We start from the raw sequence: 15860 nt of genomic DNA on the forward strand, positions 1-15860 counted from the left end.
TTTCATATGCTTCTGTCAGAAGGCAAAAACTCTCTAGATGTTCCCTCTTTTTGTCATGTGAGCAGCCATGAATAGTCATTGTCTAGATACACATATTCATTAGAGATTATGAAATGGTGGTATTCCAGCTTTATCATTCCTTTTTTTTTTTTTTTAGCTGGAATACTTCTAGAAAGAGAAACTTCCCTTTATCAAACATTTGTTGCCCTGGTATACAGTTTGTATGAGGAAAGCAGAATAAACTTTGATTCTTTCCTCTCATTTGCCAGCTTAAAAAATGAATTTATTGCCTAATACTCTGCAAAAATGGTCATTGAGTTTGTTCTTTTTAGCATCTCTCCGGACTCATAGATTTACATATATTTGATGTGTTTCCATCCATTGCAGCTATTCTTTTTTAATTTTTAAATTTTTTTTAATGTTTATTTATTTTTGACAGAGAGAGAGAGCAAGCATGAGTGGGGGAGGGACAGAGAAAGAGGGAGACACAGAATCCGAAGCAGGCTCCAGGGTCTGAGCTGTCAGCACAGAGCCCGACGTGGGGCTCAAACTCACAGACTGTGAGATCATGACCTGAGCCAAAGTTGGACGCTCAACCGACTGAGCCACCCAGGCGCCCCTATTCTTTTTTAATTTTTAAATTTTTTTTAAATTTATTTTTGAGAGAGAGAGAGAGAGACAGAGCATGAGCAGGGGAGGGGCAGAGAGAAAGAGGGAGACACAGAATCCAAAACAGGCTCCAGGCTCTGAGCTGTCAGTACAGAACCCAACGTGGGGCTCAAATCCGTGAACCATGAGATCATGACCTGAGCTGAAGTCGGCAACTTAACCGACTGAGCCACCCAGGCGCCCTTGCAACTATTCTTATTGATGCTCAAATCATCTCATTTTTGGCACATGGAAGCATCTTCAGTTTGACTCCTGCGTCCTTTTGACAAGACCACAGAAGTATATAATAATTTCTTTGATTTCTGGTATGACCTTCTGGTCTAGGATTACTTTGTACATTTCATACCCAGCTCTGAAATCTGCTGTTTTTCTTTTTTTTTTTTTAATTTTTTTTTTTCAACGTTTTTTATTTTTATTTTTGGGACAGAGAGAGACAGAGCATGAACGGGGGAGGGGCAGAGAGAGAGGGAGACACAGAATCTGAAACAGGCTCCAGGCTCCGAGCCATCAGCCCAGAGCCTGACGCGGGGCTCGAACTCACAGACCGCGAGATCGTGACCTGGCTGAAGTCGGACGCTTAACCGACTGCGCCACCCAGGCGCCCCAAAATCTGCTGTTTTTCTAAGGATACTTAGTTTCTTTTGATGGGAAGTGGTATTTAGAGATCACAATTTTGTGCTAGGGGTGTTCATTGCTACCGCATTGCTCATTGTTTCTAGGTCTTTTCAATAGATAGAGCTAGGAAGTAGCCTTCTAAGGTTAAATACATCATAAATTCATACTTATGTTTTCAATTCAAATTCAGGATTATAGGGTTTTTACTTAGCTTCTCAGATCTTACATTTACATATTTTCCTGTCATGTGGTCTGATGCTCTTGATGTTTCTCAGCTAGAAGTTGGTGCCCACAAGCCCTCACACTCATTGTTTCCCAAATTGAACTCATCATTGTCTCTATCAATTTTCGCATCCCCAAACCTACAAATCCACCTGTGTTCCCACCTAGGGAGCAGGGCAGGTGGACCTAGAGCCTAGGCAGGCAAATTGAGGCAAAACATGTTTTAGGACTCTGGGTGGTAGGGTTTGTAGACCTCTAATATGGAAATGTCCACATGTCCCATCACTGGTATAGGTGTCCAGGGCAGCAAGACTAATCCCAGACCCAGTGACTGGTAGAGTGTTGTTGCAGTCTCTGTCTTGAGCAGCTTCTTGGCCTGGTAAGAAGAATATAGCATTTAGAGACAAAGAAATCTGTGTGTGTTTGTTTATTACATCAAACCCTTAGGTAGTTCCATGACCTTTAGCAAGTCACTTTCTCTCCTTCGTCTTAGCTTTCTTATCTGTCAAATGGAGACGGGGAATTAATCCCACAGATTTCTTGGAGAAACTAATTTTTTAATATTATTATTTTATTATTTTTTAAAGTAATCTCTACACCCAACACAAGGCTCGAACTCACAACCTTGAGATCAAGAGTCATAGCCCTACTGACTGAGCCAGCCTGGTGTCCCAGAATGTCATTTAAATGCAGTCATGCTGTATGTAGCCTTTTGAGTCTGGTTTCTTTCATTTTGCATAATATGTATGAAATTCATGGATGTTGTTCATTGTATCAATATTCCCTGTTCTTTTTTTACTGCTAATATTGCATTCCATGAATGTACCATTTATCTTTTATTCAGTAATTGAAAGACATGTGGGTTTTTCCAGTTTGGGCGATCGTGAATAAAGTAGCTATAAACATTGGCATACAGGTTTTTGTGAACAAAACTTCTTGGGAAAATACCTAGGAGTGGTACTGCTGGGTTATATGGAAAGCATATGTTTAACTTTTTTAAGAAACTGTGACTCTTTATGGCTATACCATTTTGTATTCCATTTTTTCCAATTTTCTTATTGTGGTAAAATACATGTAAAACTTAAACCATCTTAACCAGTTTAAAGTGGTATTAAATACATTAATAGTTTTTACAACCATCACTACCATCTGCCTCCATATTTCCTTCATCCTGTAAAACTGAAACTGTGTACATTACACAATAAATCCCTATTATTCCACCCTCCACAGTCCCTAGCAATTACCATTCTACTAGTGTTTGTCTCCATGATTTTGATTATTCTAAGTACATTATATAAGTAGAATCATGCAGTCTTTGTCTTTTTGTGACGGGCTTATTTCACTTAGTATAATCCTCAAGGTTCATCCATATGAACCTCAAGGTTGTAGCATATGTCAGAATTTCCTAACTTTTTAAGGCTGTATAATATCCCATTACATTGATATACTGCATTTTGCTTATCCATTTATCCCTCAATGGACACTTGGATGGCTTACATATTGTAGCTATTGTGAATAATGCTGCTGTGAACATGGGTGTACAAAAATATCTTTGAGACCCTGCTTTCAGTTATTTTGAGTATATAACCAGAAGTATAAATGCTAAATCATATAGTAACCGTGTTTTTAATTTTCTGAGGAATTGCCGTACTGTTTTCTGCACAGCAGCTGTACCATTTTTCAGCCACCAACAGAGCATAGGGGTTCCAATTTCTCCACATCCCCACCAATACTTGCTCTTTTCTTTTTTTTCCTTTTTTTCTTTTCTTTTTTGTATACTAGACATATTAACGAGCGTGAGATAGTGTCTCATCATAGTCCTTTGCCCATTTTTGAATCAGATTGTAGAATTCTCTATATATTCTGGATATGAATCCCACATCAGATATATGATTTCACAAATATTTTCTTTTATTCTATGGGTTTCATTTTGACTCTGTTGGCATTATCTTTTGATAAATGAATTGGAACATTTTTTCATGATATCTGACTTATTTATATGTTTTTTTGTTGCCTGTGCCTTTGGTGTCATATCCAAGAAATCATTGCCAAATCCAATGTCATGAAGATTTTTCTCTATGTTTTTTTCTAATAGTTTTACAGCTTGAGGTCTTATATTTAGGTCTTTGATCCTTTTTGAATTAATTTTCATATGTGGTGTTAGATAAGGGTCCAACTTCATTATTTTGCACGCAGATATCCAGTTTTCCCAGCACCATTTGATGGAAAGACTATTCTTTTCCTATCGGATGGTCTTGGTGCCATTGTCAAAAATCATTTGACCGTGTATGCAAAGAGCTCTCCATTCTATTTTATTGGTTTATATGTCTGTCTTTATGCCAGTACCACAGTGTTTTGATTACTGTAGCTTTGTATACTAAGTTTTGAAATCAGAAAGTATGAGTCCTTCATCTTTTTTCTTCTTTTTTTAGAAATTAAATTAAATTATTTTTATTTTTATTTATGAGAGAGAGAGACAAAGCATGAGCAGGGGAGGGGCAGAGAGAGAGGGAGACACAGGATCCAAAGCAGACTCCAGGCTCTGAGCTGTCAGCACAGAGCTTGATGTAGGACTCGAACTCACAACCGCAAGATCATGCAGATGCCTCTTTGTTCTTCCTTTTTAAGATTGTTTGGCTGTTCAAGATCCCTTGAGATTCCATAGGAATTTTAGGATGGAAATTAAAATTTCTATTTTTAAAAAGTCACTGGGATTTTGATAGGGACTGCATTAAATCTGTAGATTACTTTGGATAGTATTAACATCCTAAAAACATTGTCTTCCAGTTCATGAATATGAGATGTTTCTCTTTATTTATGTCTTCTTTAATTTCATTCAGCAATATTTTATAGTTTTCATTGTATAAGTGTTTCACTTCCTATTGTGTTAATTTCTAAATATTTTATTCTTTTTGATGCTATAGTAAATAGAATTGTTTTTATAATTTCCTTTTCAGATTATTAGCTGTCTGTATACAGAAATGCAACTGATTTTTGAGTGTTGACTTTGTATCCTGCTACTTTGCTGAGTTCATTTATTAAACTTTTTTTAATAAAATCATTAGATTTTGAACATAAAATATCATACCATCTATGAACAGAGATAACGTTACTACTTCCCTTACAATTTGGATGGCTTTTTAAATTATTTATTTATTTATTTTTGGGTGATCACATGTATTGAAAGGGTTGGAAAAAAATTGAATGCACTTTAGTGTAAGAATTTTTGAGTTATCTGCAAATCAACTCATTTCAGGAGTGGAAGGATCCTTGGTCATTTCTTAATATCAAAATTTACACAGGTTTCTCTTTTGAATGTCTTCTACATTTAAAGAGACAATCGTACAAAGTCTTCCATATTCCATACGTGATAAATTCTTTGTTTCAGCCAATTCTTTTAAAAAAAACTTTATGTTTATTATTTATTTTTGAGAGACAGAGTGAGAGTGGGGAGGGGCAGAGAGAGAGGGAGACACAATCTGAAGCAGGCTCCAGGCTCTGAGCTGTCAGCCCAAACCCCGATGCGGGGCTTGAACCCACAAACTGTGAGATCACCACCTGAACCGAAGTCAGCCGCTTAACCTATTGAGCCACCCAGGCACCCCTGTTTCAGCCAATTCTTAATGGAGGGCAACTAGTACAACATCTCCTGGGACAAAGAGCATCAGAATATTCCATTTTGTGTATATACATACACACACACATATCTTTGTATGTTTCCTCATCAATTTCTCTGGTAATCCCAGTTTCTTCCACATCTCTCAACATTGTATTTACATCCAGATCATAAACATGTAGTCTTCCTTGAAACTCTCTGTTGTTTCTCATTTTCATATAAATTCACTCATCAAGGCCAAGCCTGGTGAGATCCAGGGCTCTTCTACAAGTGCTGGTAGTTTGTTGATGGTCCACATCGTCTGCCATGTTTCAAACCCTGAACCCTTTCCCCTGGATGCCTTTTACTTCTTCTTGCCTAAGTGCTCTGGCCAGAACTTCCAGTACTGTGGTGAGTAGAATGGTAAAAAGAATGAGTAGAATAGAATGGTGAAAGTGAGCATCCTTGCCACGTTCCTGATCTTAGTAGGAAAGCGTTCAGTCTTTCACCAGTAATGTTTACTGCAGGTTTTTCATATATGACTTTTATTATGTTGAGGTAGTTTCCTTCTGTTACTAGTTTGTTGAATATTTTATGAAATAATGTTGAATTTTTGTTAAATTCTTTTTATGCATCTATTGAGATGATCATGATTTTTAGCTTTCATTCTGTTAGTGTTGAATCATCATTGTGTTCCAGGAATAAATCTCTCCTTGTCATGGTGTATTATCCTTTCAATATGCTGCTGAATTCAGTTTGCTCATATTTTATTGAAGGCTTTTGTGTCTATATTAATCAGGGATATTGGTCTGTAGTTTTCTTTTCTTGTAACATTTTTGTTTGGGTTTGGTATCATGATAATGTTGACCTCATAAAAAGAGTTAGAAATTATTTCCTTCTCTTCAGTTTTTGGGAAAACTTTGAGAAGGATAAATACTAGTTTTTCTTTAAATGTTTGGTTTATTGGGGTGCCTGGGTGACTCAGTCAGTTAAACATTGCACTCTTGATTTTGGCTCAGGTCATGATCTCAGAGTCATGAAATCGAGTGTTGGGCTCCACACTGGGTGTGGGACCTGCTTAAGATTCTCTCTCTCTCTCTCTCTCTCTCTCTCTCTCTCTCTCTCTCTCCTGCTCATGCTCTCACTCTCTCTCTCTAAAAAAATAAATTAAATTAAAAAAATTAAAAAATAAATGTTTGATATATTTCATCAGTGAAACCATCCGGTCCAGGGCTTGTTGTAAGATTTTTTTTTGAAAGACTTTTTTTTGTTTTGTTTTTTTTAGAGAGACAGAGGGAGAGTATGTGTGAACGGGGGAGAGGAGCAGAAAGAGAGAGAGAGAGAGAGAGAGAGAGAGAGAGAAAAGCTCCACACTCAACATGAATCCCTATTTCGGGCTTGATCCCACAACTCTGGGATCATGACCTGAGCTGAAATCAAGAGTCGGATGCTCAACATGCTCAACCAACTGAGCCACCCAGGCGCTCCTTGAAAGATTTTTTATTAGTGATTCAGTCTTCTTACTAGTTACATCTAGTCAGATTTTCTATTTCTTTGTGAATACGTTTTGGTGGTTTTGTGTTTCTAGGAATTTGTCCATTTTACCTAGGTTATATAGTTTGTTGGTATGTAATTGTTCATGATACTCTCATAATCCTTTTTATTTCCATAAATAGGATTTCCATAGAATAAGTTGTGTCCCCACTTTAATTTCTGATTTTATTAATTTGAATCTTCTCACTTGTTTTCCTTAATCCATCTAGCTAAAGGTTTGTCAATTTTGTTGATCTTTTCAAAGAACCAACCTTCAGTTTCATTGATTTTCTCTACTTTTCTATTCTCTATTTCATTTATCTCTGGTCTGATCTTTAGTATTTCCTTCTTTCTGCAAGCTTTGGGTTTAATTTGTTCTTCTTTTGTAGTTCTTTAAGTTGTAAAGTTAGGTTGTTGATTTGAGATCTTTCTTGTTTGTTAATGTGGGCATTTACAACTATAAATATCCTCCTTCATACTGCTTTCATTGTATGCCATAACTTTTGGTATGTTGTGCTTTCATTTTTATTCACCTCTAAGTATTTTATAGTTTTCCTTGTGATTTCTTCTTTGATCCACTCATTGTTTAAGAGTATGTTTTTTAATTTCCACAATTTTGTGTATTTTCCAGTTTTACTTTTGTTATTGATTTCTAACTTCATCCCTTTGTAGTCAGAAAAGACACTTTATATAACTGTCTCTTAAAATCTGTTGAAACTTAATTTTTGGCCTAACATATGATCTACACTGGAAAATGTTCCACGTGCTCTTGAGAAGAATATATGTGCTGTTGTAGGTTGTATTCTGTTTGTGTCTGTTAGATCTAGTTGGTTTATTGTGTTAAGATCTCTGTTTCCAGATGGTAATCCTGTCCATTATTGAGAGTGGGGTATGGAAGTCTCCAGTTGTTACTGTAGAACTATTTCTTCTTTTAGTTCTATCTATATTTATGGTCTGTAATTAGGTGTGCAAATACTTATAATTGTTACATATTCCTGCTGTATTGAACCTTTTATTAATATATAATGTCTTCCTTTGTCTCTTGTAAAATTTTTCCATTTAAAGTCTGTTTTTTCTGATATTAGTATAGCCACCCCTGCTCTCTTTTGGCTGCTATATTTTATGGCATATCTTTTTCCATTCTTTCAATCTATTTGTGTCTTTGGATCTAAAATGTGTTTCTTGTAGACATAATATAATTGGATGTGTTTTTATGCATTCTGAAAATATGCCTTTTGATTAGATAATTTAACCCATTTACATTTAAAGTAATTACTGATAAAGGGAGATTTAATGCTATCATTTTGCTATTTGTTTTCTATGTACCTTAGAGCTCCCCTTGCCCTCATGTTTATTTCCTTCTTCCTGTCTTCTTTGGTGTTTAATTATTATTATTATTTTTTGTAGTGAAATGTTAAAATTCCTTTCTCATTTCATTTTCTGTATGTTTTATAGCTATTTTCTTTATGGATACCATGGTATTTACATATAACATCCTGAAGTTATAACATTCTAATTTGAATTCCTACCAGCTTAACTTCAATAACATACAAAAACTGCCTGTTTATAGCTCCATCACCACTCTTTTTGGTTGATGATGTCACAGAATACATCTTTATATATTGTGTGCCCCAAAACACAAACTAATAATTCATTTCAATGCACTAGTATCTTAATTTATATAGAAAACCAAATGTGGAGTTACAAACATAAATTGCAATAATACGAGATTTTAGACTAATATTTTAAAAAATATTTATTTATTTTGAGGGAGATAGAGTAGGGGAGGTACAGAGAGAGAGGAGAGAGAAAATCCCAAGCAGGCCCTGTGCTGTCAGCACAGAGCCTGATGTGGGGCTTGATCCCACAAACCTTCAGAACATGTCCTAAGCCAAAATCAAGAGTCGGATGTTTAACCAACTGAGCAACCCAGGCACCCGTAGATTAATTTACATTTTTTTTTTCCAACTTTTTTTTTTTTTTTTTTTTTTTTTTTTTATTTTTGGGACAGAGAGAGACAGAGCATGAACGGGGAGGGGCAGAGAGAGAGGGAGACACAGAATCGGAAACAGGCTCCAGGCTCCGAGCCATCAGCCCAGAGCCCGACGCGGGGCTCGAACGCACGGACCGCGAGCTCGTGACCTGGCTGAAGTCGGACGCTTAACCGACTGCGCCACCCAGGCGCCCCTAATTTACATTTTTAAAAATGAACCAGCTCTTAGTTTTGTTGATCTGTTCTACTGGTTTTTTGTTTGTTTCTATATCGTTTATTTCTCCACTCATCTTTATTATTTCCCTTTTTCTGCTGGTTTTAGGCTTTATTTGCTGTTCCTTTTCTAGCTCCTTTAGGTGTAAGGTTAGGCTGTTTATTTGGGACCTTTCTTGCTTCTTGAGATAGGCCTGAATTGCAATATACTTTCCTCTTAGGACTGCCTTTGCTGCATCCCAAAGAGTTTGGACTGTTATGTCATTGGCTTCCATGTATTTTTTTATTTCTTCTTTATCTCCTGGTTAACCCATTCATTCTTTAGTGGGGTGTTTTTTAACCCCCATGTATTTGACATGGCTTTGCCATGACATGACTTTCCAACTTTTTTCTCGTTTGACTTCAAGTTTCATAGTGTTATAATCTGAAAATGTGCATGGTATGATCTTTATCTTTTTGTACCTGTTGAGGGCTGATTTGTGACCAAGTATGTGATCTGTTCTGGAGAATATGTGCACACAGTAGGGCACCTGGGTGGCTCAGTCGGCTGAGCGTCCGACTTCAGTTCAGGTCATGATCTCAGGACTCATGGGTTCAAGCCCCGCATCAAGCTCTGTGCTGACAGCTCAGAGTCTGGAGCCTGCTTCAGATCCTTTGTCTCCCTCTCTCTGCCCCTCCCCAGCTCGCAGCTTGCACTCTGTCTCTTGCTCTCCCAAAAAGAAAATAAACATTAGAAGAAAAAAGAATGTATTTGTGCTGTTTTAGGGTGAAATGTTCTGAATATATCTGTTAAGTCCATCTGGTCCAGTATGTCATTCAAAGCCATTGCTTCCTTGTTGGTTTTCTGCTTAGAATATCTGTCCATTGCAATTTTTAAAAATCTTTTGGTTTCTTGGGGCTCCTGGGTGGCTCAGTAAGTTAAGGGTCTGCTCTTGATTTCAGGTCAGGTCTGATCTCACATGGTTCATGAGTTTGAGCCCCATGTTGGGCTCTGCACTGACAGCACGAAGTCTGCTTGAGATTCTCTCTTCTACCTCTTTCTCTGTCCCTCTCCTGCTTGTACTCTGTTGGTCTCTCTCAAAACAATAAATAAACATTAAAAATTTTTTTAAATGTATTGGCTTCTTGAAATCATCTCTTTCATGTAGAAAATAAAAAGTAGAGTTACAAACTGTTGTTATAATAATAATAGCTTTTATAATCACCTATAATTTACATTTTTTGAGATCTTTATTTTTTCATATGGCTCAAGTTAACATATAGTTAGTATCTTTCATTTCGCCCTGCAAATCTCCCATGAAATTTCTTGTAGGCAGTTCTAGTGGTAATGAATTCCTTCAGTTTTTGTTTATCTGAGAATGTCTTAATTTCTCCTTTTTTTTCTTTTTCAATATAAGCATTTAGTGATATAAATTTCCTTTCAAACACTGTTTTAATTACAACACAGGAATTTAACATGTTATATTTTTATTTTTGTTTAGTGCATAATGTTTGCCAGTTTCCCTTAATAATTCCTCTTTGACACATAGGTTATTTTTAAGAGTGTTGTTTAACTTTCAAACATGTGGGGGTCTTGAGGTATCTTTGCTTTTTTGTTGTGTGTGTGTGTGTGTGTGTGTGTGTGTGTGTATTTTAATGTTTTTTTTTTTTTAATTTTTGAGAGAGAAAGTGTGCAAGCGGGGGAGGGGCAGTGAGAGAGGGGGACAGAGGATCTGAAGCGGGGCTCTGTGCTGATAGCAGAGAGCCTGACACTGGGCTGGAACTCATGAACTTCGAGATCATGACCTGAGCCAAAGTTAGACGCTAAACTGACTGAGCCATCCAAGCGCCCTGTTTTTTGTTTTTTTATTTTTTAAATGTTTATTTATTTTTGAGAGAGAGAGAACATGAGAAGGGAAGGGGCAGAGAGACAGACAGAGAGAGAGAGAGAGAGAGAGAGAGAGAGAGAGAGAATCCCAAGCAGGCTGCACGCTGTCAGTACAGAGCTGGAGGTGGAACTTGATCTCATGAACCGTGAGATCATGACCTGAGCAGACATTAAGAGTCAGACACTCAACCGACTGACACCCCCTCAAGGTGTCTTTGTTTTTTATTCCTCGTTTAATTCTGTTGTGGCCAGAGAACATACTGTGTGTGATTTTATTTTTTTTTAATTGTTATGGCTTGTTTTGTGGGCCAGGATATGATGTCTCTTGGCAGATTGCTGTATTCATTTGAAAATGTGTTTTCTGCTGTTGGAGTATTCTAGAGATGCAACTTAGATTATGTTGGGTGGTAATGTTATTTAGGTCTTCTCTCTTCTTGTTGATTTTCCATCTGCTTGTTCTGTGAATTAGACAGGAGTGATGAAGTTTCAAAGTGTAATAGTAGGTTCTCTATTTCTCCTATCATTTCTATTATTTTTTGCTTCATGTATTTGGAGCAATATTTTACGTATATATACATTCAGGATTGTTTTGTCTCCTTGGTGAATTGACTCTGGTGAATTTTCTTTTTTAATTTCTGAAATCTGCTTTGTATAGTATGAAGACAGCCACTCTAGATTTCTTTTGACATTGCATAAATAAATTTACATTTATTTATGTCTCAGTAAACAGCTTTATTGAGATATAATTTACATGTCATAAAATTCACCCGTTTAAAGTGTACAGCTCTGTGCTTTTTAGCATATTCAGAGCATTGTGCATTTGTTATAATAACAATGTTATTTCAGAACATTTTCATCATTCCCTCCAAAACCTTTTTTTTTAACTTTTAATCTATTTATATTATTATATTTAAGGTGTGTGTGTGTGTGTGTGTGTGTGTGTGTGTGTGTGTGTGTTGTGGACAGCATATAGTTGGATCTACCCCTCCCACCCCAGCTAATAATCATTATTTTTTAATTGATCTATTTAGGTCATTTACATTTAATATGTCATGTATATTAATATATTATTGCTATGGTCAAATCTAGGGCTACCATTTTATTATTTGTTTTCTATTTGTCCTCTCTGTTTTTTCCCTCTGTTTTGTCTTTCTTGCTTCTTTTGACTTATTTAAATATTTTTTAGTATTCCATTTGAATTTATATTTGGCTTTTTAGTTATAGATCTTTGAATTAAGTTTTTTAGTGGTTGTTCTAAGGATTGATTATATTATGCACCTCCAATTTCACAGAGACTACCTGAGCTAATATCACTTCACATAAATGTGGAAGCCTTATAACCTCATGGGACCCTTTCCCTTTATTTTATAGCTATCATATGTATGATGCTTATATACATTGAAAGCCTCCCCTACCAATTATATATTTTTTTGCTTTCAACTGCAAACATTTTATTTTTATTATTTAATGTTTATTTTTGAGAGAGAGCTCACATGCACACATGAATGGGAGAGGGGCAGAGAGAGAGGGAGACACAGAATCTGAAGCAGGCTCCAGGCTCTGAGCTGTCAACACAGAGCCCGACACAGGGCTTGAACTCACTAACTGTGAGATCATGACCTGAGTCGAAGTTGGGTGCTCAACCAACTGAGCTACCCAGGTGCCTCTCAATTGCAAACATTTTCTAAAAGTCTTTAAAAGGAGTAAAAGAGTCCATTTTTTTTACCCCACTGTTTACTGTCTCTCTTGTTCCTCTCTGAAGGAGACATTCTGGAGTTCCTAATTCTCCCCTGATACGATTTCACTAAAATCCAGAGAACATTCTTTAGCCTTTCTGTTATAGCAGGTCTGCTAGTGGGGGATTCTCTTAGTTTTCCTTTATCTGAGTTTTTATTTTCTTCTTTACTTTGAGAGAGAGAGCATGAGTGGTGGAGAGGGGCAGAGGGGGAGAGGGAGAATCTTAAGCAGGTTCCATCCTCAGCATGGAGCTTGATGCAGGCAGGGCTTGATCCCATGACCCTGGGATCATGACCTGAACCAAAACCGAGTCAGATGCTCAACCAACTGAGCCACCCAGGTCCCCCCAACTGAGAATGTTTTTACCTCGCTTCATTCCTGAAGTTTTTTTTTTTGATGGATATAGAATTATGTGATGATACTTTTTTTTTGTTCCCTGTTAGCACTTTAAAGATATTCCATTGACTTCTGGCTGCCATCGTTTATGATGAGAAATCCACAATTCTGATTGTTATAGCCTTCTATGTAATCTATTGTTTTTCTCTGTTAACCTTACAGATTCCTCTTTTTTCCTTTTAGCAGCACAGTTATGATGTGACTGATATGATATGGCTTTTTGGGGGGGGGATTTGATGAACTTCTTGAATCTAAATTTATATATTTAATCAAATTTGGGGAGTTTTCAAGATTTTTTAAATTTCCTTTTTACATTTATTTATCTTTGAGAGACAGAGCACAAGTGGGGGAGGGGAAGAGAGAGAACGAGACACAGAATCCAAAGCAGGCTCCAGGCTCTGAGCTGTCAGCACAGAGCCCAACGCGGGGCTTAAACCCACAAACCATGAGATCATGACCTGAGTCAAAGTCGGACGCTTAACCGACTGAGCCACCCAGGCACTCCTCAGACTTTTTTTCCCACCAATCTCTTTCTCCCTCATTCTTGGACTTTTGATATTGTCTCATAGGTCCCTGAGGCTCTGCTCATTTTATTTGCAATTTTTTTTCCCTCTGTTCTTCAGATTGGATCATTTCTAATGTCCTATCTTCATATTCCATCTAATGAATTTTTAATTTGCAATATTTTACCTCTTGGCTCTAAAATTGCCATTTGGTTATTTTTTTAGTTTCTATTTCTCTACTCAGAACTTATGTTGTTCCATTAATTTCGAGAGTTTTCACCTTTACCTAATGGAGAATGGGTATAATAGTTTCTTTAATATCTTCATTTAGTTTTTTTTTCCTAATAAATAAAATGGTGGAATAGGAGGTCCCCAGCTCACTTCCCTCAACACACACACAGACAACAATCCAGCAGCCATCCACAGAAAAAAAAGTGCCTTTGTGGGAGCTTTGGGATCCTAGTAGGAGGTTGTGAAACCCCAGGAAAGCCCAGGACTAAGGAAAACTGATTTCAGGAAGCAGGCTCTAACCCTGGTGGAAAGCCAACCAAATGTGGTGCTGGGTACAGAATAATAACCCCATCTCTTTATTGACTTGGCTCCAACCCCACTTGGCTGCAGTCCTGCAACCGGTTCCATCCACCAAGGCACCAGGAGGAGCCATGGTCATCTACGCCACCAGTATCAGGCCTGCCAGCCTTGGACACAATTGCAGATCCTGAAGCATCCCTGTGACCCAGCTCAAGCCCTACTCTAACTGCCAGTCTAGAGTCAGACATGCCTGCACAGGGGCCCTATGGGAGACATGCTCCTGGTAACAATCCTGCTAACCTTGGTTCTGACTTTGGATCCTGAAGCAGCTCTGTAACCTTGTTTCAGCCCTGATCTCAGTCCTACCTACCCAGGGATCCAGCACTGCTGGTCTGTTCTCCTCATAGTAGGCTTACCAACCTCAGTCCTGGCTGTGGACCCTGAAGCCAGTCCCAGCTACATACTTTGAAATGGCCCTGAGACTCAGTGACAACTCCTCTCTGACATGGTTGGAAGCCAGTTCTGACCACCCAGGAAACTGGTAACAGACCTGCCCCTCTGAGCCTCTAATGGCAGGCCTGTCGGCCTAGTTCTTGACTGCAGAACCTGAAGCAACCCTGTGACCCCGTTCCAGCCCTGCTCTACCACAGTTCCAGAGACAATCTTCCCACCCAGGGACTTTCCTTGGGACATGGTGCAAGTGCAGTCAGGGATCTGTGGGAGCCATACCCATCTGTGCCTGATAACAGACCTGCTGTCTGTGGACTTGACTGTAGCAATTTTACAAGTCCACTATTACCTCGATGCCAAAGCCAGACAAGGAGACTATGAGAAGAGATCATTACAGGCCAATATTTCTGATGAACATAGATGCAAAAATCCTCAACTGAATACTAGCAAACTGAATTGCTAAAAGGATCATACAGCATGATCAAGTGGTATTTATCCCAGGGATGCGAACATGGTTCAACATATGCAAGTCAATAAATGTGATACATCACATTAACAGAATGTAGGATAAAAAGCATATGATTATCTAGGTGGGTTAGGAGCATTAAGGAATCGACTCCTGAAATCATTGTTGTACTATATGCTAACTAACTTGGATGTAATTTAAAAAAATAAATAAAAATTTAGAAAGTATTATATGATTATCTCAATAGATGCAGAAGAAGTATTTTATAAAATTCACCATCATTTTATGATAAAATCTCTCAACAAATTAGTATAGAAGGCATGTACCTCAATATAATAAAGGCCATATATGAATGCCCACAGCTAACATCATACTAAAGGGTGAAAGCTCAAAGCTTTTCCTCTAAAATCAGGAACAAGACAAGAATGCTGTCTGTCTCCGTGATTATTCAACATAGTACTGGAAGTCCTAGCCATAACAATTAGACAAGAAAAAGAAATCAAAGGTATCCAATTTGGGCAGAAAGAAGTGAAATTGTCTCTATCTGCAGATAACATGATTTTATATACAGAAAACCCTAAAGATTCCTAAAAAAAAAAACAAACAAACTGTTAGAACTAATAAAAAAATTCAGTAAAGGTGCAGAATACAAAATCAGCATACAAAAATCAGTTGCACTTCTATACACTAACAACCAACTATCTGAAAAACAAATTAAGAAGACAAACCCGTGTGGGACACCTGGTTGGTTCAGTCGGTTGAGTGTCCAACTCTTGATTTCAGCTCAGGTCATGATCCCAAGGCTGTGGTATTGAGCCCGTCAGGCTCTGTGCTGAGCATGGAGCCTGCTTACGATTCTCTCTCTTTCTCTATCTCTCTCTCTCTCCCTCTGTCCCTCTCCCCCACTTGTGCTCTCTCCCTCTAAAATAAAAAAAATAATTTGAAAAATTAAAAAAAAGACAATCCCATTTACAATAGCATCAAAAAGAATAAAATACTTAGGAATAAATTTAAACAAGGAGGTGAAAGATCTGTACACTGAAATCTATTAAACATTGATGAAAGAAATT

The 15860-nt window shown here is 37.5% G+C and overlaps 1 protein-coding gene and 1 pseudogene across 9 annotated transcripts in view; one reads left to right on the top strand and one right to left on the bottom strand.

Moving 5' to 3' along the window:
- The window catches only part of LOC132690823 (orphan sodium- and chloride-dependent neurotransmitter transporter NTT5), a 56007-nt gene that overhangs the window by 24882 nt on the left and 15265 nt on the right, over nucleotides 1–15860 (top strand). The gene's annotated exons all lie outside the window — the stretch shown is intronic.
- LOC132690824 (U6 snRNA-associated Sm-like protein LSm3 pseudogene) lies at nucleotides 5116–5430 on the bottom strand (annotated as a pseudogene).

This window comes from Panthera onca, chromosome E2 (assembly GCF_046562875.1).
Source record: "Panthera onca isolate mPanOnc1 chromosome E2, mPanOnc1 haplotype 2, whole genome shotgun sequence".
Lineage (NCBI taxonomy): Eukaryota > Metazoa > Chordata > Mammalia > Carnivora > Felidae > Panthera > Panthera onca.